The 20,000-nt window shown below is 41.4% G+C and overlaps 1 protein-coding gene across 6 annotated transcripts in view; it reads left to right on the forward strand.

Moving 5' to 3' along the window:
• LOC144085800 (ETS-related transcription factor Elf-1-like) overlaps positions 1-20,000 on the forward strand; it is a 64,226-nt gene that overhangs the window by 4,085 nt on the left and 40,141 nt on the right. The window lies entirely within an intron of this gene.

The following is a 20,000-nucleotide window of genomic DNA, read 5'->3' on the forward strand; positions in this document are numbered from 1 at the left end:
GGGAGTGCCGCTGGGGGAGTGCCGCTGGGGGAGTGCCGCTGGGGGAGTGCCGCTGGGGGAGTGCCGCTGGGGGAGTGCCGCTGGGGGAGTGCCGCTGGGGGAGTGCCGCTGGGAAAGTACAGATTTTGCCCCGCCACCACCCTGACTTTCAGCTGCAGTTTTTAAACCTATCAAGGGTTGTTTGCTTTTGTCTTGCCTTCAAAATACTCCAAAAATGATCCACACAAATGTCCTCACAATAGGATAACACACGACCACTTGCCAATGGGATACCCATGTTGACAATTACAGGCCTCTCTAATCTTTTCAAGTAGGATGACTTGTACAATTGGTGGTTGACTAAATACTTATTTGCCCCACTATAAATATACCCGTAACATGGTATTTTATCACATTAATGGGACCACCATATAAAATGAAAGACCCATAACCATAAAACAGTTGGGCCCTTGAAGTACAATTACAGTAATACCTTGACATATGAGAGCCCCAACATACGAGAAACTTGAGATACAAGTAGAATTCTGAGCAAATATTTGCCTAGAGATACGAGACAAATTTTGAGATGCGAGACAAATTTTGAGATACGGGACAAATTTTGAGATACGAGACAAATTTTGAGATGCAAGCATACGAGATAGCCAGGTGGCCGAGACGCAAGAGGCTGCTTATGATAACAGTGCACCGTCTTTCTCGCCGCATCTGCCTCATGTAAAGACATCTATGAGCACTGGGCAGAGCATTGCATTTTTTTTCCATGTTATTTTTGATTTTTTGTATTAGTCATTGCAGAATTAAGAGAAAAACAATGGGTCTAAAGCAAGTAGGTGCAATGAAGGGTAGTGAGAAGAAAAGGCATATGATGAAAATCAATAAAAAGCACGAAATTATCGAAAAACATGAGAGTGGTGTATGCGTGATGGAGCTGGCTCGCTAATACGAGAGGAGCACCCGGACAAGTTGGTAAGTGGTCGTGCGTTATCCTATTGAGGACATTTGTGTGCGTCATTTTAGTTGTATTTTGAAGGAAGACAATAGGTTCCTTTTAAAAACTGCAGCTGAAAGTCAGGGTGGAGGCGGGGCAAATAGAGCCAAGAAATTTTTAAAAATGGAAAATAAAATTAGAATTAAGTTTAGTGTAATGTTAGATTAAACTTGTTTTTGAGTGTGTCCTTTTAAAAACTCCGGCTAAAAGTCAAGGTGGAAGCGAGGGAAAAAGAGCCTAGCCGCAAGAAGAAAAGTAAAAAAAAGAAGAAGAATTTAAACAGAATTAGAATTAAGTTTTGTGAAAGGTGAGATTAAATCAAATCAAATCAAAAGCCTTTATTGTCATCATACACAGCTGCGTATGACGAAATTGGTGGTGCTACTCCAAGCTTTTCAAAGTGTGTTTTCCCAGTAAAAAAAAACATAAATAGTAGTATAAAAGTATAAAAAGTCACATCCCGGCTCGGTGAATTCTAAAATATTGCAGATTCTAAAATATTGCACAGATTTCTAAGATATTGCATATTGTTATTGCACACCCCGAAGTTATTGCACAAAGGGGGGACCCGATCGTTTCGTCGAAAGACGTTTGGCCAACGGACGTTTGGGCGACGGGCAGTTCGTCGAACGGACGTGTCGCGAACGGACGTGTCGGCGAACGGACGTGTCGGCGAACGGACGTGTCGGCGAACGGACGTGTCGGCGAACGGACGTGTCGGCGAACGGACGTGTCGGCGAACGGACGTGTCGGCGAACGGACGTGTCGGCGAACGGACGTGTCGGCGAACGGACGTGTCGGCGAACGGACGTGTCGGCGAACGGACGTGTCGGCGAACGGACGTGTCGGCGAACGGACGTGTCGGCGAACGGACGTGTCGGCGAACGGACGTGTCGGCGAACGGACGTGTCGGCGAACGGACGTGTCGGCGAACGGACGTGTCGGCGAACGGACGTGTCGGCGAACGGACGTGTCGGCGAACGGACGTGTCGGCGAACGGACGTGTCGGCGAACGGACGTGTCGGCGAACGGACGTTTCGTCGAACGGTACACGGTCGATTGGTCGCCGGTCTTTTGGTCGCGGTCTTTAGGTCGCCCGGATGTTTGGTCGTCGATCTTTGGGTCGCCGGTCTTTTTTGTCGCCTGTCGTTTTTGTCGCCGGTCTTTTGGTCGCCTGATCGGCTGCTGCCACCTACTGTCAATTTAATAAAAAGCTAATTCACAGATGGTGTTTTTATTGAAGCAGTCCAATGAACCTTCATTCTCTCTGGGAGAACTTGCAATGTTGAAATAATTTAGATTAGATGGTCATTTTTATCAAACAAATAAAAGTATTAGTATACTTTTAGTTAGACAGTATTTAGATCGTTTCAACGGTATTTAGACTCTAAATACTGTTGAAATGATCTAAATATCTAATATCAATAAGAGCACTCATTTAACACATCAATAAGAGCACTCATTTAACACATCGGCTGCTGCCATCGACTGTCATAGGCGTCCAATGAACCTTCATTCTCTCTGGGAGAAATAAGAGCATTCATTTAACACATCAGCTGCTGCCATCGACTGTCATTTTAGCTCTAGTATTTGTATTTCATCACTAAGTGCTGATTTTACCGCATTTTAGTGCATTTTGGCACTTTTGCGAATGGTCGCATATCGTCGCATTTGGTCGCGCCAACGTTTATCGCTCTCTTTCCCCCGGGAAAATCACCCCCAGAGTCCGGTAGTCATATCTGATAAGCTCCGGTATTTGTATTTCATCAATAAGTACGTATTTTACCCCGTTTTTGTGAAATTTAGGCCCTTTCGCAAATGGTCGTCGCATTTGGTTGCGCCAAGGTTTATAGCTGTCTTTCCCCCGGGAAAATCACCCCCAATTAATGTCTGAAAAGCTCCAGTATTTGTATTTAATCATTAAATGCTGTTTTAAAAACTATTACTCCGCTTTTGTGACACTTTTCTGGGCATTCTTAACCATTTTTCTACCTTAAGAGAGATTCTCCCATTCATTCTCCCAGAGAGAATGAAGGTTCATTGGACGCCTATGACAGTCGATGGCAGCAGCTGATGTATTAAATGAGTGCTCTTATTTCTCCCAGAGAGAATGAAGGTTCATTGGACGCCTATAACAGTCAATGGCAGCAGCCGATTTGTTAAATGAGTGCTCTTATTGATGTGTTAAATGAGTACTCTTATTGATATTAGATATTTAGATCGTTTCAACAGTATTTAGATCGTTTCAACAGTATTTAGATCGTTTCAACAGTACAGTGGTACCTCGAGATACGAGCTTAATCCGTTCCGGGACTGAGCTCGTATGACAAGATACTCGTAACTCGAGGTAAAGTTTCCCATTGAAATGAATGGGAAACAAATTAATTCGTTCCAACTCTCTGAAAAAAACACCAAAAACAGGATATTGGATTGAAAAAAATGTTTTATTTCTTATAATTCGCCATATATTGACAAAGTAATAAATAACGAGTGGTTTAATAGAAATAAAGTGTTTAATCTAACTAAAATTGGGCGGATTTCGCCGAGGGGAGAGAGAGAGACGCACAAAAGGGGCGGGGGGCTTCGGTTTGTTTTCCACACGACGCACTCGTAAACAGAACAAACACTCCACCCTCACGTTCGCTATCCATGGGCTGTTTGCTGTCGTACTATTCCCTTCAAAATATTCCGAAAATGATGCACACAAATGTCCTCACAATCGGAGAACGCACGACCACTTGCCAACGAGCAGCAGTCTTATCAGCGATCGCCCCGCTGCTCATGGGAGCTTCGGGGGCGCTGGCTAGCGGCTCCCTTTTAGCTTGTAGCATCTGTGTTCGCATCCCCTCGAACGGCGCCTATGATAGAGTTGCTACCGGGGATGCTGTAGCGAGCCAGTGCCCCCGATGTTCTTATGAGCAGCCAACGAGCAGAGTCTTTTATCAGCGATCGCCCCGTTGCTTATGGGAGCTTCGGGGGCGCTGGCTAGCGGCTCCTTTTAGCTTGTAGCATCTGTGTTCGCATCCCCTCGAACGGCGCCTATGATAGAGTTGCTACCGGGGATGCTTTTGCGAGCACGAGTATACTTCATTACCCAGAAAGCCCTCTTTTCACCGCGCATGCGCGTTGTGCGTTTCCTGGTCTGAATAGCTCATCCGGTGCTCGTAAATATTGTTATACACGAAAGATATGCCAAAAAAATGCCATGGCAACCTGGCTTGGTCGCATCACGAAATTTTGACCTCATCACGGGCGAATTATTCAATCGAAATTTCCCCCGTAAGACGAGCATTCCGTATGACGAACGGTCGTATGACGAGGTACCACTGTATTTAGAGTCTAAATACTGTTGAAACGATCTAAATACTGTCTAAGTAAAAGTATACTAATACTTTTATTTGTTTGATAAAAATGACCATCTAATCTAAAGTATTTCAACATTGCAAGTTCTCCCAGAGAGAATGAAGGTTCATTGGACTGCTTCAATAAAAACACCACCTGTGAATTTGCTTTTTAATAAATTGACAGTAGGTGGCAGCAGCCGATCAGGCGACCAAAAGACCGGCGACAAAAAAGACCTGCGACCCAAAGACCGACGAGCAAACTTCCGGGCGACCTAAAGACCGCGACCAAAAGACCGGCGACCGAAAGACCGGCGACCAATCGACCGCACACGCGTCGAACGTTTCGGCGAACGGACGTTTCGTTGAACGGACGTTTGGTCGACTGATTCGCTGCCGGACATTTCGGCGAACGGACGTTTCGTCGTCGCCGGGTTCGCTCGCTCACAAAATTTTAATCATGAGAGAGAGAGTGAGTTTTTAATTGCATTGACAATGTAGGGGCATTCGCTCGCGCCGCCCCCGTATTCGCTCGTATTGGCATGTGTACATGAGAGTGTTTGTAATTGCATTGACGATGTAAGAGCATTAATATCTAAATATCAAAATGATCAAAAAATTACTAAAATTTGACAGCATTTGGACATGCAATGTAATTCATCAAGCCTGGTGATTGAAATATAAGAAAAAAGACACAATTGAAGGTGAAAATGTATTTTCAAATTTACTTTCAACATTAAGAACATTATTATTCAACGAAAGAAAGCAGTCTTTAAATTGAGAGTGATGAGCGGTATTGCAGGACAAAGGGAAATGAATGAGGTCATTCATTTTTAATATAATTTGGACAACGCTGGCGGGCCGGATTAAAAAGCCAAATGGGGCGTATATGGCCCGCGGGCCGAGGTTGAAAAACTTGTACACACACGAATCCGGGGGCGGAGCGAGTGAGCGAATCCGGCGACGAGAAACATGAACACACGCCAATAACACGCAATTTATTGATAATTTTGATATTAGATATTTAGATATTAATGCTATTACATTGTCAATGCAATTACAAACTCACTCTCTCATGTACACACACCAATATGAGCGAATCCGGCGGCGGGGTGAGCGAATGCTTTTACATTGTCAATGCAATTACAAACTCACTCTCTCTCTCATGATACTAATTTTGAGAGCGAGCGAACCCGGCGACGACGAAACGTCCGTTCGCCGAAATGTCCGGCAGCGATTCCGTCGACCAAACGTCCGTTTGACGAATTGTCCGTTTGACGAACTGTCCGTCGCCCAAACGTCTGTCGACCAAACGTCCGTCGACCAAACGTCTTTCGACGAAACGTCCGGTCACGACAGAAGGGGTTGTGTGTCGTGCTAACTCAAGTTCAGAGTCCTGATGGCTGTGGGGAAAAAACTGTCCTTAAGTCTATTTGTCCGTGCTTTGTGAGACCTGTAGCGTCTGCCTGAGGGCAGCAGCTGGAACAGGTTGTGACCAGGGTGGTATTGGTCCCTGACAATGTTCCTGGCTCTGCTGAGGTAGCGAGGGTCTACGCATACTCCATTTATGAGGAGTGGGGCCAGATCTGTGCTGCGTTTGCAAAAGTCCAGGATTATTTCTTTAGTTTTCGTGGTGTTTAGTGTGAGATTGTTCACCAAACACCACGAAGACAGTTTGTTGACCTCATCTCTGTAGGCCGACTCATCCCCTCCTGAGATGAGTCTGACCACACTGGTGTCATCGGCAAATTTGATGATGGAGTTAGACTGGTGGGTTGGTGTACAGGGAGTACAGAAGAGGACTCAGTACACAGCCTTGAGGGGAGCCAGTGCTCAGTGTAATGGAGGAAGAGAAGTGGGGACCAAGTCTAACAGTTTGTGGACGATTGGTTAAGAAGTTTTTAATCCAGTAGCAGATGGAAGAAGATAGTCCAAGGTGGGAGAGTTTTTCAGCCAGAATGTCCGGTATTATAATGTTGAAAGCTGAGCTATAGTCAATGAAAAGCATCCTCTCGTAGTTTCCATGGTGCTCCAGGTGGCTCAGTGCTGTGTGTAGAGCTATGGCGATGGCATCCTCAGTGGACCTATTTGCTCTATAGGCAAACTGGTGAGGGTCAACTGAGGGAGGGATTGTATCCCTGATGTAGCGGGCGACCAACTTTTCAAAGCACTTCATGATCCCAGGCGACAGGCCTATAATCATTCAGGCTGTCAATAGTTGGCTTTTTAGGGACAGGGATAATGGTGGCAGATTTCAGGCAGGATGGGATGATGGATTGTTGCAAGGAACAATTGAAGATCTTTGTGAAAACACCAGTCAGCTGGTCAGCACGGTACCCGGACATTTCGTCGACGGACAGTTCGTTGCCGGACACTTCACCGACCGGACATTTTGTTGACGGACATTTCGTCGACGGACAATTTTCGTTTTATTTATTGCCTTTTATTTTAATGTCAAAGTTCCTTTAAAAAATCTGAAGTAAAAACTCTCTCTCATGACTATAATTTTGAGAGATCGATTACCTGGTTGTTAATAGTTATTTATGCAACAAAACAATCGTTCGCGATGTTGAGGTTAGGTTAACCCTAACCTTAAACACTATCCCCTAACCCTAATCCTAACCACTAACCTTAACCACTATCCCCTAACCCTAATTCTAACCACTAACCTTACGAATTGTCCGGTGACGAATTGTCCGTCGACAAAACGTCCGGTCACGGTCAGCCCAGGCTTTGAGCACCTTCCCAGGTACCGTATTTTCACGACTATAAGGTGCACATAAAAGTCTACAATTTTCTCCAAAATAGACAGGGTGCCTTATAATCCAGTGCGCTTTATATATTGGATTGGATTGGATTGGATAACTTTATTCATCCCGTATTCGGGAAATTTCGTTGTTCCAGTGGCAAGAGGGTGAGGATGCAGGAATAGGAAAGGCATTTTAGACTTAAATAGATAGGTAATAATTAGGTCAAGAAATAAATACATGAATAAATATATAATCAAATAAGCGTGTTGCTTAGCACATATATACATACATACATACACATAAATGTACATGCATGCATACATATATGGACCAATACTAAAATTGTTATCACGATAAAATCAAATAAATCAGTCGATAGGACAACTACGGCAAGCAGCCCCCGACTCTACTATTTCCCGTAGATAAAGTACTGCGCAGTGACTGCTGGGATATCGAGTTCTTAATACATCCAGTTCTTCAATACACCCAGTATGACGTCGCGCGAGCGCACAAATTTGGTGCTCATCGTCATTTCGGCTATATTTACAAAAGAAATCCTGCCGCTAGATGTTGGCGTCAACAGAGCATTCAAAGCTATACTGCGAACTATATATATATATATATATATATATATATATATATAGTTCACAGTATAGCTTTGAATGCTCTGTTGACGCCAACATCTAGCGGCAGGATTTATATATATATATATATATATATATATATATATATATATATATATATATATATATACATACATACATACATACATACATACATACATACATACACGCACACGCACACGCACACGCACACGCACACGCACACGCACACGCACACGCACACGCACACGCACACGTACACGTACACACATACACACACACACACACACATACACACACACACACACACACATACACACATACACACATACACACATACACACATACACACATACACACATACACACATACACACATACACACATACACACATACACACATACACACATACACACATACACACATACACACATACACACATACACACATACACACATACACACATACACACATACACACATACACACATACACACATACACACATATACACATATACACAAATATATATATATTAGTTATTAACTCGGAGCTTGCCGTCATTCCCAGAGGCTTGAGAACTACAATTGCTGGACCCGGCGTTTTGGAAGACTCATTTGGGCAATTGTTAAATTCAGACACAGAAAATGAGGACTTTGATGGATTTGTGGGTGATGATGACGTGAGTACATTGTAAAATGTCTAAATAAAGTACCACCGAACTCAGTTTTGCTTCCGTTGCCTTTTTAAAAACGTGTTTTTAGCGTGTGGGTGTAGCGTGTAAGAACTATATTTCCCAGCAGTCACTGCGCACCGGAACCCGGAAATAGGCTGCTTCCGGTAGCCAGCGCTATTGCGTTTCGATGTTCATCCATATATAATATATATGCGTCTAAAAAACGGTGCGTGCTTTGTGTGTTTAAAATACAGAAATAGCACTCGTTACTGACACTGCGGCTAAAAATACGATGCGCCGAATAGTCGTGAAAATACGGTACTCCGTCAGGGCCAGCAGCCTTCCTGGTGTTCATAGTCTGCAGTACCTGTCTCACTTCATGTTCCTGAAGATCCAGTGCACTGCTGAAGGGTGGTGGTGGATGTTTTGAGACTGGGTCTGATTTGTCAGTCTCAAAGAGGGCAAAGAAACGGTTCAGTTCCTCTGCTAGTGAGGCATCTGCGTTAACAGACACATTATTGTCCTTGTAATTGGTAATATGTCGTATTCCCTGCTACATCTTCTTCGGGTTATTGGTAATTTGAACAGAATTCGAAGTGTGTCTGTATCGTAATCTAAGAACATTTAAGTTAAATTTATGTTCATGTTATGAGCGCGGTGTCGTCCAAAAAGTCTCTTTCTATCTCTCCTCTCTCTTCCCTCCACGCACTCCGCGTTGTACCGAATAATGTATTTTTAGTATAACCACTAGATCAGTGGTCCTTAACCTTGTTGGAGCTACCGAACCCCACCAGTTTCATGAGCATTCACCGAACCCTACTTTAGTGTGAAATAAATCATGATTCTTTTCAAATTGAAGATATATAAATTCCTTGCAGCACTGATAGGCCACTGAATGTCAAGTGATCTTCTGCAGCCAGTAATGCTCAAGTGGGGCATGTTATCATGAATGGACATGATGAGTCGATGTGTCTTGACCTCCGTGTTAGAGGCTCCACCGAACCCCTAGGGTTCGATCAAACCCAGGTTAAGAACCACTGCACTAGATATTTATTTGTTACTCTGTTAGTAAATGGTGAATTAGAACCAATAAAAATGTTTTTTCATTATTTTATTATTACCACTAGATAGTTATTTGTTACTCTGTTAGTAAATAAATGGTGAATTAAAACCAATACAAATATCCTATTTTTTTGTGTTTTTTCATTATTTTAGTATTACCACTAGATAGTTATTTTCTTACTATGTTAGTAAATGTTAGGTTCATCCAATTGTACGTTTATCCTTAGGTTTTTCCAATTGAGCTTTCAATAAAAAAGGCATCTGTAGTCACATCACATTTAATTCTTGCAAGAAGAGAATACATCCGGACCGCTCGGCCGACCAAGATTATTCTCACGAGTGGCATTATGTCCTGCCCATTTAAGGCCTCAAATCAAAACAATTACAAGGTTATCGACTCGATCCAATTGCGTAAGCAAGAAACAAAACAATTCTATAATCAAGCAAACCTAGCGTCATACTAGCGTCACAAATTAAAACAATATGCTTGATAGCCATCCGCTGACCCAACAACAATTTAAGCGTCCTTCACAGATCTTCATTGCGAACTTGCATCTGGGGGAAAGGGTTGAGGTGTATCTTCCAGTACTCAGTCCTCGGAGCAAGAACTTAGTGTATTGTTTTATGTCTTTGCGAACTCGTATCTCTCGCTGGACCCAGCTGTCCTGGAGAGCGACCTTGGCGTAAGCGTTTGTCTTCGTTGAAAGCGATCAACACATATATATATTGTTTAATATAGTTACACATTTAGGATGAGCATTACTATTCCTAATAAGCAAATATATTGATTAATATAGTAAGCATGTATATTATAAGGCTTTATATTCATTGCAAACACATTTATAATAATGATTACCCCAACATTCCCCCCTATATTATAAATTTGCACATGATCCCCTTAATAAAACTTCCTTTCAGCTTTATTCCATTAATTCCAAATGAACATATAGTAACATCCCAGAATAAACCCAACATTCCCCCCTTTTTTATTATATGTTCGTTATTTATTTTATGGCAAATCCAAGAAGAGAGGGATATCTCCGTTGGCTGTTTTAATTTTACCCGCTTAGGCCCTACTCGTTCGGCAGGTCTGAAAGCAGAAAACAAAATAATTTTCGCCATCATTTTTCATCCTCGAAATTACCATGCTCTTGAAATTCACTGCTTCCCTCAGTATGTCTCATCAACAGAGGATATAATTCATGCAATTTAGAATTTGTAGGGGCAATCGCAGTGGTTATAAGTCGGCTCATCAAAGATCTTATGCAGGGAATAATACAACACCCACATAATGTCAAAATCGTAGCAAAAAGGGCTACCACAAATGCAACAAATTGGGCCAAATCAAAAGGACATGCCACCAGCTTTCCAAGGCGGAATTCTCCGACTCCAGAATGCTTCTTCATATTGCGGTTGAGGATCTGCAGGCCACTAATGGCCTGGGTGAGGGACCCACCGGGTGACGTGTTGTTCGGTATGAAGGTGCAACATTGATCTCCAAACATTGCACACACGCCCCCTTGCTCCGCAAGCAGCATATCAACTGCTATGCGATCCTGGAACGCCATAAGACTGGTGGCTGCCAATTGTTCCTTTATCGCCACAAATCCCTGTTCAGTATAATTTCCAAGTTTTTGGACATTGTAATGCAGGTAATTTTATCCGATCAACATTTTTGTTTGGAGTAGTTAAAAGAAAAATATACTCCCAACCTGCTGCGATCTGATTAGCCAACTTATACTCATCTGGTACGCCCCGTGGATGCCAATCGCATCAATGTATGTCGGATCACCCTCTCCATGCCGATCGACGCCGTCGCGAGGGGCCCGCCATCATACCGGATTTCTGTGCAGCCAATTGTATCTCCTCTACTGTAGATGGAAAAACAGACACTGGTAATAGCAGTGAGACCAAGGCACAAAGTCCTGCTGTCATTTTGGCAGGAGTCGTATAATTTATTTCCACCCCACCACCATCATAGGTCAGAACGTGGTGCCAGGGTGTAGTCGGTTTTAGGACGTGGGCACACCACGTCTCATTTATCGCATTCAGCTTCAGACCATGCCCTGTAAGGTTTTAAGCAGGTAAAATGATTTAAGCGACATGTGTTGAAAAGTTCTTGTAACTGGGTAGACATTATTCCATTTCTCACAATTGGGGCTTACATTTTCATTTGTCATTATCTCCATTACACAATCAGGAGTAATTTGCGCGGGCACTACTCGTAAGAGAGGGCGGGGCACAATACATGTTATCCAGGTTTGATTTATAGTATTAGCTGCATTTTCCATCAACAGTAACCAATTTTTTTTTTTTTACCGCCTCCCATTTGGGAACTCCCTGTTGCAGAAATGAATTCTCTGGTCATCTCAGATTTTAATTTTACTAGGGCGAATCCGGGTGTTTCCATCTCTGACGATTTTCTTACCGTCTCATAGACATGGTCATTTTTGTTGAGACACAATTGTAGAATTTTGTAAAAAGAGTCTTCTCCACCTGCCCATGGACTTAGGAAAAACGTCAGACAAGGATCCACAAGTTAATTTGTCAGTCTGAATAATGATTTGTAATGCCCCCACCGTATGGTTTAATTTTATCGAAGTCCTGATGGTTTTTTTTTTTTTTTGCACGGGTGTGTCATCCAAGCTTGCCAATCTAGACCAGTTTCTGCAACAAGGTTTCCCCAATCTGTTTAAATCCATATGTATACTTTGAAATGGATATGTAGTTTTTGTAGCTTGACATAAGGGGGAATCGCCCGTGTTTTTGCCATATATCTGCATATAGATTGAATATATATAACCTCCCCCTTTTTTTGAGGCATGAAATTTACCATGACTCAAAATGGCAGCCCTCCCAGATAAGTCTTTTGTTTTTGTTTAGTCCCCCAGGTTCCCAAAATTTCCCATTGCAGAAATCAAAAATTTCATTTGGCGAAATTCTTTTCTTTTTTTGTTTCTGTCCTACTCTGCCACCACCGTCCTCGAAAGGCTTATCAGCGATTTCAGAAATATTCCACCTTGATATTAGAATATTGATATATCTTGGTGGCCAGCCAATTAAAACACAAAAGACAGACACTCATCCACGCTCGCACTCATAATCAAGGAATTTGCTTTGAGTGCTCCCCCAATCATCCATAATTTTGGTTTGTTGGAGTAAAACTGGAGTACCCGGAGAAAACCTACGAATTCTTGAGGACACCAGGAATACTCCACACTCCGGAAGGTCTGGATCCACTCCGCATTAGTAGATCCTCGAACCGCAAATTTGATGCCTGAAGAAACTAGATAATTAATGTATTAGATCCACATGCCACATATCTAAAAATAGAAATTTGTTCAATTGCCACCGCCCCTTACCCCAGTCAGTCAGCATGTAGACTGCCAAGCGAGTGGCTGTGATTAACTATCTATTCGCCAATAATGCAATAACGGAAAAGTTGTGACACATTGAAACACACACACACACCCCCTTTTATTTAACCGTTTGTAAAAACTTTATCTCCATGTTCTGCATTAAGTTACACCCCCTTTTAATAATATCGAATTTTGCCCATTCTAGTCAACCCATCTACTTAAAGCATTTCTCCAAGGTTGATATTTTATAATTTGGAGATGTTATTTCTAAAACATAGACATTATTTCACTTGTTTCACACCATGGAAAGCCCTACCAGAATTTGTTGTAGATATTCCCCTTTATCTAAGCTTGTTATTGCCAATCGTTATCACCGTAACATTTAGGTGTATTAACCCCATAATTGCAATGCAGTAAGTTTTGGCTAAATTCTTAATTTGTATGCCCCTAAAGCAATAGGCAGTAACGTCCCAATAGTCATCAATATGACCTATACCAAAGCATATCCCCCTTCAGGCCAAACAGGGAAAGTCTTTTGTGCACCTAAAGACGCTCCATGTTTCTTCCAGGGAAACTATGCCTATCCTAAATCAATTATCTTATCTACCCCAGCCAGGTTCAATTTACCTAATAATTTGGACGAATGCCACGAAATTTCTCATGCCATTTCTGCATTGTTAAATTCATGTCTGATCTCTTTAACAACCAAATAACTCTTAATACCTAAGACATAAATTGCAAATCACCCCATACTATGTTTACTTAAGATAAGAGCCATTTCTTATAGCTCCCTGTTTACCACAAGAAAAATCTACAATTAAATTAGAGAAATCCACCTTTTACTAGGCATTTCCTAATTACAATTTTCAATGCTTAATAAAGGACCCACAAATTGTAACCAATATGCCATAATATTGTAAAAAAACAAAAACAAAATTCCATTCATTTTTCTTTAACCAGCCAATCACCTATATTGAAGTATTTTGAACAAACCAACCATTCAAAAACTGTAATAATATTGTTTTATCCTCCAAAACTAGCTCTCTTCAATCAAGAGCCCTTTGAACTTCACAAAACAAAAAAATAAAATAATAATAATAGTATTATTCCCAATTCCAAAGCTTTTACCAAATCAATCTTTGCCAAACAGATTTTCTATCACCTCGAAAGACATTTCTTATTCTGAAATGTTTAAACGGAAGCGCGCCCTTAGCCGCTGACTGTGACCTTCACGCTCGCTGCAGAAGCAGCATCCTTATCTTTTGTTTACAAATTCCAAAACGCTCTTTTTTCTTTTTGTCCTCCTGTGCACACAATTATAACGCTTTTTAGAGAAGACTAAATTAATTACACCAAATTAATTACTCTCCCGATATCCAACTATATCACCATAGTTTGCCAAGACCCCATAATCACAATATGCTGCAAGCCCAACTATATCATAGCAAAACCCATTTCTGCCCTCAAGTTTGCTTCAGCACCCCCAAGGCCAATTATTGTAATATTCTCCACGGAAGGGGTCCCCCAAAAATTTTAGTCGCTTGTGCGGTCCGCGCGCATACTATACTGTATTATAATGTCAACACCGTCAAATCAGCCGCACCAAAACAGAGCGCTTCCCCCGCAATCAACGCATTATTTGGCAAGTTTAGAATATGACAAAAACGCAGTTTTGGCAAGCCCGCTAAACATTTAATTTGCCGTTTTGTATTTCTGTTAACCAAAATATTCCCGCTAGCAGACGGGAACGAAACCAGGATAAGCCACAATAAGCCATTTCATTCCAGTACATTGACAGTACATTTAGTTACTATTAACAAAGCATGCCTAGCACTTGGAAATAACCATTTTAATTGCCGTTTTACAACTTTCAGCATCATACAAAAAATTCCAATTGAATTCATTCACAAAGAATGTGATCTCTGGTTTAAAATTTAGCTCAACATCCTCATTCAAATCATTTTGAGCAGGCCTGTCTTGTTTTTAGAATAAAACAGCCCATCGCCTCACTCCTATCAACCAGCCGAGGACCGCTATCATTTACAAAACAGCACGTTTTGCCTTTCCCCGCCTCGTCATCAAAAACAATAATTAGTATCTGTGGAACAAGCCGTGTCGCTTGTGTCTCCCTTCACATATTATATATAGATTACTTCTATGCTTAGTGCGTATTTTATCCCGCAGGTTTTAATATTTCATGCATATTTAAGCTGGCCAGCAAACCCATATTTGTTTATCCATAAATTTAGGTGTTTAACCCTTGTAGCGCTTTGACTTTCAACAAACTTCCAATCTCTACACGGCAGACGCTGTTTTGGATCGTCGTCGCTAGCCGCTTTTTTATTCGAGTTGCCCATCTTTGGATGGAGCTCGCGTGCACTCAGTTATCAGTTAGCAAATTTCTTTTCCGCGGAAGGACACACGTAACACACGCAACACGTAACACACGCAACACAAATGTATACCCTAGCTTGATATACTGTCAGAGTTATTTTTGTACCTTTCCGGACCACGGCACAGGACACCCCGAACTGCCCCAAGTTTTATAGACTCATGCTCTGTCTCTTCACCTGGCAGCGACTAGTATACCCAGGGTTTTTAACGCAGTCCCCTGGACGCGTGTCGCAGTCCCCTGGACGCGAGTCTCATTTAAAAAAAATGGACTTACCAGATATGACCCCAGATGTCTCTTTCAGAGGGTTAGTCGTCGAAACCGTCGAGAACCCAGGCGCTCCTTCGAGTTATCCAGCCCGGAAAAGGGTATTTAAGCGCCATGCATGGTCTTTCCAGATATCGAACGGAAGCGACCTGGATTCTGCTTCGGTATCTTGACCACAGGCTCGAAGGACCAAATGTTAGGTTCATCCAATTGTACGTTTATCCTTAGGTTTTTCCAATTGTACTTTCAATAAAAAAGGCATCTGTAGTCACATCACATTTAATTCTTGCAAGAAAAGAATACATCCGGACCGCTCGGCCGACCAAGATTATTCTCACGAGTGGCATTATGTCCTGCCCATTTAAGGCCTCAAATCAAAACAATTACAAGGTTATCGACTCGATCCAATTGCGTAAGCAAGAAACAAAACAATTCTATAATCAAGCAAACCTAGCGTCATACTAGCGTCACAAATTAAAACAATATGCTTGATAGCCATCCGCTGACCCAACAACAATTTAAGCGTCCTTCACAGATCTTCATTGCGAACTTGCATCTGGGGGAAAGGGTTGAGGTGTATCTTCCAGTACTCAGTCCTCGGAGCAAGAACTTAGTGTATTGTTTTATGTCTTTGCGAACTCGTATCTCTCGCTGGACCCAGCTGTCCTGGAGAGCGACCTTGGCGTAAGCGTTTGTCTTCGTTGAAAGCGATCAACACATATATATATTGTTTAATATAGTTACACATTTAGGATGAGCATTACTATTCCTAATAAGCAAATATATTGATTAATATAGTAAGCATGTATATTATAAGGCTTTATATTCATTGCAAACACATTTATAATAATGATTACCCCAACAGTAAATAAATGGTGAATTAGAACCAATAAAAATATCCTATTTTTTGTGTTTTTTCAGCGGGTGGGAACAAAATAATTTTTATTTAGTTAATTTATATGGGAAAAGTTGATTTGTGATACAGTAACCCCTCAAATATTGCAGTTAATGTAGACCCAGACCTGCCAACTACCCCGGAATGTCAGGAGATTACCCGGAAATGCAACGCAAACTCCCTAAATGCCAAAAGTCCCCAAAAATTGTCACTTAATTTTTTTTTAAGCAACCATTTCGGAAAAGTTCCAAATTTCCAATTTAAATGCCTTGAAATTCACATCATCGCTAAGGCTTGCGCTATCTTGATTCAACCGAACTGTAAACCCGAAGAATTCAGTAACACGAGTGCATTGTGAATCATCCGAGTTACAAGTTCTGACGAATGATTCGTCTTGTGCGACTTCAGCATATATTGATTTTGTGTGAATCGCATTCACTCCGGAGGAACTCCAGAAATCGGACAAGGGGACTCCTGAAATGGGGTCAACGGAGGTTGGCAGCTCTGTAGACCAGACATGGCCGCGATAATCGAAAAATGGCGAAGTAGGCTCACCCCTATTATAACTACTTTTTTTTAGTTTTTCAGTGCCAAGTCCTAGTAGCAACCGGAATACAGGGAAGTGGCTTCCGCTTGCGAGTTTTAGCCTGGATTTTCACATTTTTATGAACTAATTAAAAAAAAAAAAATAATAGGAGAAAAAAATCGCAAAGAAGTGAAGTCGCGAAAATTGTGGGGAAGACTACGAGCTCGGTCCCAGAACGCATTAAGCTTGTATCTCAAGGTATTACTGTATTCTTAACCGTGGCGGGCCGTGCATTTCACACCTAGGCCTTCAGTAGTGCTACGTCTGAATCAATCCAGCCCCCAATAACTATTTTATGGCTCTAACACCTTTACTGCAGCCAAAGCTGCGCCACATATAAAAAAAGCATCAATAATAACGTCAAAATTGAAATATTATTTAGAAATATAGCCACATTTTACTCACCTAAAATCCTTTTTATTTCTACGCAAAATCCATCTTCCTTTCTTTCCTCAAAAAGATTTCAGTTAGTCAGTTATGTTCTTAGCCGAGTCATGTCAAAAAGTGTTCCGTGGCTCTGCGTTGAGCAAGCACAAGTAACACTCCAAACACCATGTCGAGTGGCCAATAACAAGCACTCCCAGCAATAGAATGTGCAGCGTTCCTCGGAGCCTGTGAGCTAGGGGTACCGCTCGTAGTTAGTGGACTGAAAATGGCGGACAAACCCTTTTCCCTGTTGTGACTGGCTTGCTAGGTTCGGAGTTGTCCGACCTTTCTTAATGATGTCCAGCATTTATTGAAAAGTCTGTCTTGAAAATGGCTTTGACAGTAAATCTGCAACAATTTTTTCTCCTTCATTGTGGGTTGACAAATCTCCTATTAAATCAATGCAACGATATAAATATATTCGCTACAAATACTTTTTGCTAGCGCTGACCAATCATAGTGTGCTACAGTTTGCTATCACTAGCCAATCATAGTGTGTTAAAACGCTGACATTTCCCTACGCCTGCGAGAAGGCCTTGGTGTCGCCAACTCGAAATCTGATTGGTTAAAGCAACCGTTTTATCGAGACTTATTTTGTGCTACAGAGCCTTCAGAACTGATTGTGAAGGCCATCAGGTAGATTTCTTACCCTGGCAACAAATACCGTATTTACTTGCATATAAGCTGCATTTGTCGGACAAAAAATGATGACTGAATCGAGGGTACGGCTTATATGCGCATAAAGACGACATGCAAAAAAATGCAAGGTGACAAAGACGAAACGCCATAACGCTATTACTCGTAACTCAAACGAACGTTTCCCATAGAAATGAACTAAAAACAAATTAATTCGTTCCAACCCTCTGAAAAAACACCCAAAAAAGGACATCGGATTGGAAAAAATTTTTTATTTGTTCTAATTCGCCATCTATTAACAAAGTAACAAATAACTAGTGGTTTAATAGTGTACTAAAATGTGTTTAATAGTACTAAAATTTGACGGATTTCGCGGAGAGAGAGAGAGAGAGGGGGGGGGAGTGAGTGAGGGAGACTTTTTGCATGGCAACCTGCTCGTAACATAACATAAACTAATTTAATTGAACTTGGATTACGATGCAGACACACTCAAAAATATGTTTAATCTAACCTTGCACTAAACTTAATTCTAATTTTGTTTTACATTTTTATACCATCTCCCGGGTTGGCTCTATTTGCCCCCCCTCCACCCTGACTTTCAGATGCAACCTATCGAGGGTTTCTTTGCTTTTGTCTTCCCTTCAAATATTCGCACGGAAAAAAACAAAAAATGCAACGCTCTGCCCAGTGCTCGTAGAGATATTACAAGAGGGAGTTGCGACCAGAAAGACAGTGCCCATGATGTTCTTATGATCAGCCTCTCGCGTCCGCTGTATGCTTGTATATCAAAATGTGTCTCATATCTCAAGATAAATATTTGTTCAACATTTTATTCGTATGTCGGGGCATTTGTATGTCGAGGTATTACTGTATACCGCTATGGACAGAGTTCCTGGTTGTGCTTACATGACTTCCTCTTTGAAAGGAAATTATTGTACATTTGTGTTCATGAAATAAAACTAAATTCCGCTTTGATTTTTCTTTCTTTCTTTTTCTTGTTCGAAAGTGACCACTATAGCAGTATATTATTTTGATAGTAGAAGCAATTTGGCTGCCACAACATCTTAAACTTGTGGTAAGGAAATTGTAATTTCTGTCTTTAAAAAGCATCAGGTTCTCATCAAGATAGACTTATTTCTTTTTCAAATTGAATAAATAGATATTTTGCATTTACAAAAAAGGCATATTAACTAACTCATGATATATTGTGCTTTTGATTCATACAATATCTCAGAAATACCATGTGCAATGATTTTTCTCAAGATTTTCTCTGTAAAGTAACACATTTGTACTCCCTATTAAAACCATGAATATGGAGGTGACAATTGTGAATCGGGCGGCTTATACGTGAGAAATCGTAAAATTCAACAATTTTAAGGCAATTTTAAGGGCGTGGCTTATGTGCGGGCGCAGCGAGTAAATACGGTAATGGCTGAAATGTGATTGGTTAAATGCTTAAAAATGAAAACACAACTAGAAGCAGCGCAACCAGGGGAAACGCAATGAAAGGAAGCTGATAGACAATTTGTAATGATTTAATAAGTATTCATGTACAAAATATAATTAACGTCAGTCCGTGATTCAGATATTTTTTAGGCCAGCAGAGAAGGCCTTGCAGGCCCTGACCGTCCAACACTGATTCTTAATATATTGCTTGCCTGTTAACTGAGAGAACCCAAGGCAATAGCAGAAAATACGTTCAAATGACATGTTCTATAATATTATCAGACACCATTGGCAATTAGTTATCCATTCTTAAAATCAAGACTGTCTCACACACAGACATACCATGACCCGAAGGCCTCATAGCTAGTGGCTTTTCAATCCGGCTGGCCCAGATTCTACCATTTAAATCTAAAAATGATAATAAAGAGCACCTTTTTCCCGATTATTTGATGAAGGTATGGATTTTTCAAATCTGCACAGTATAATGCTTAAAACTACCACAAGAAAGCGGCAAGTTAACATTTCTGGTCAGGCATACTCATCGGTCGGTAATCCTTGCAAATGCTCAAAGCTTGAGTT

Source organism: Stigmatopora argus, chromosome 12 (assembly GCF_051989625.1).
Source record: "Stigmatopora argus isolate UIUO_Sarg chromosome 12, RoL_Sarg_1.0, whole genome shotgun sequence".
NCBI lineage: Eukaryota > Metazoa > Chordata > Actinopteri > Syngnathiformes > Syngnathidae > Stigmatopora > Stigmatopora argus.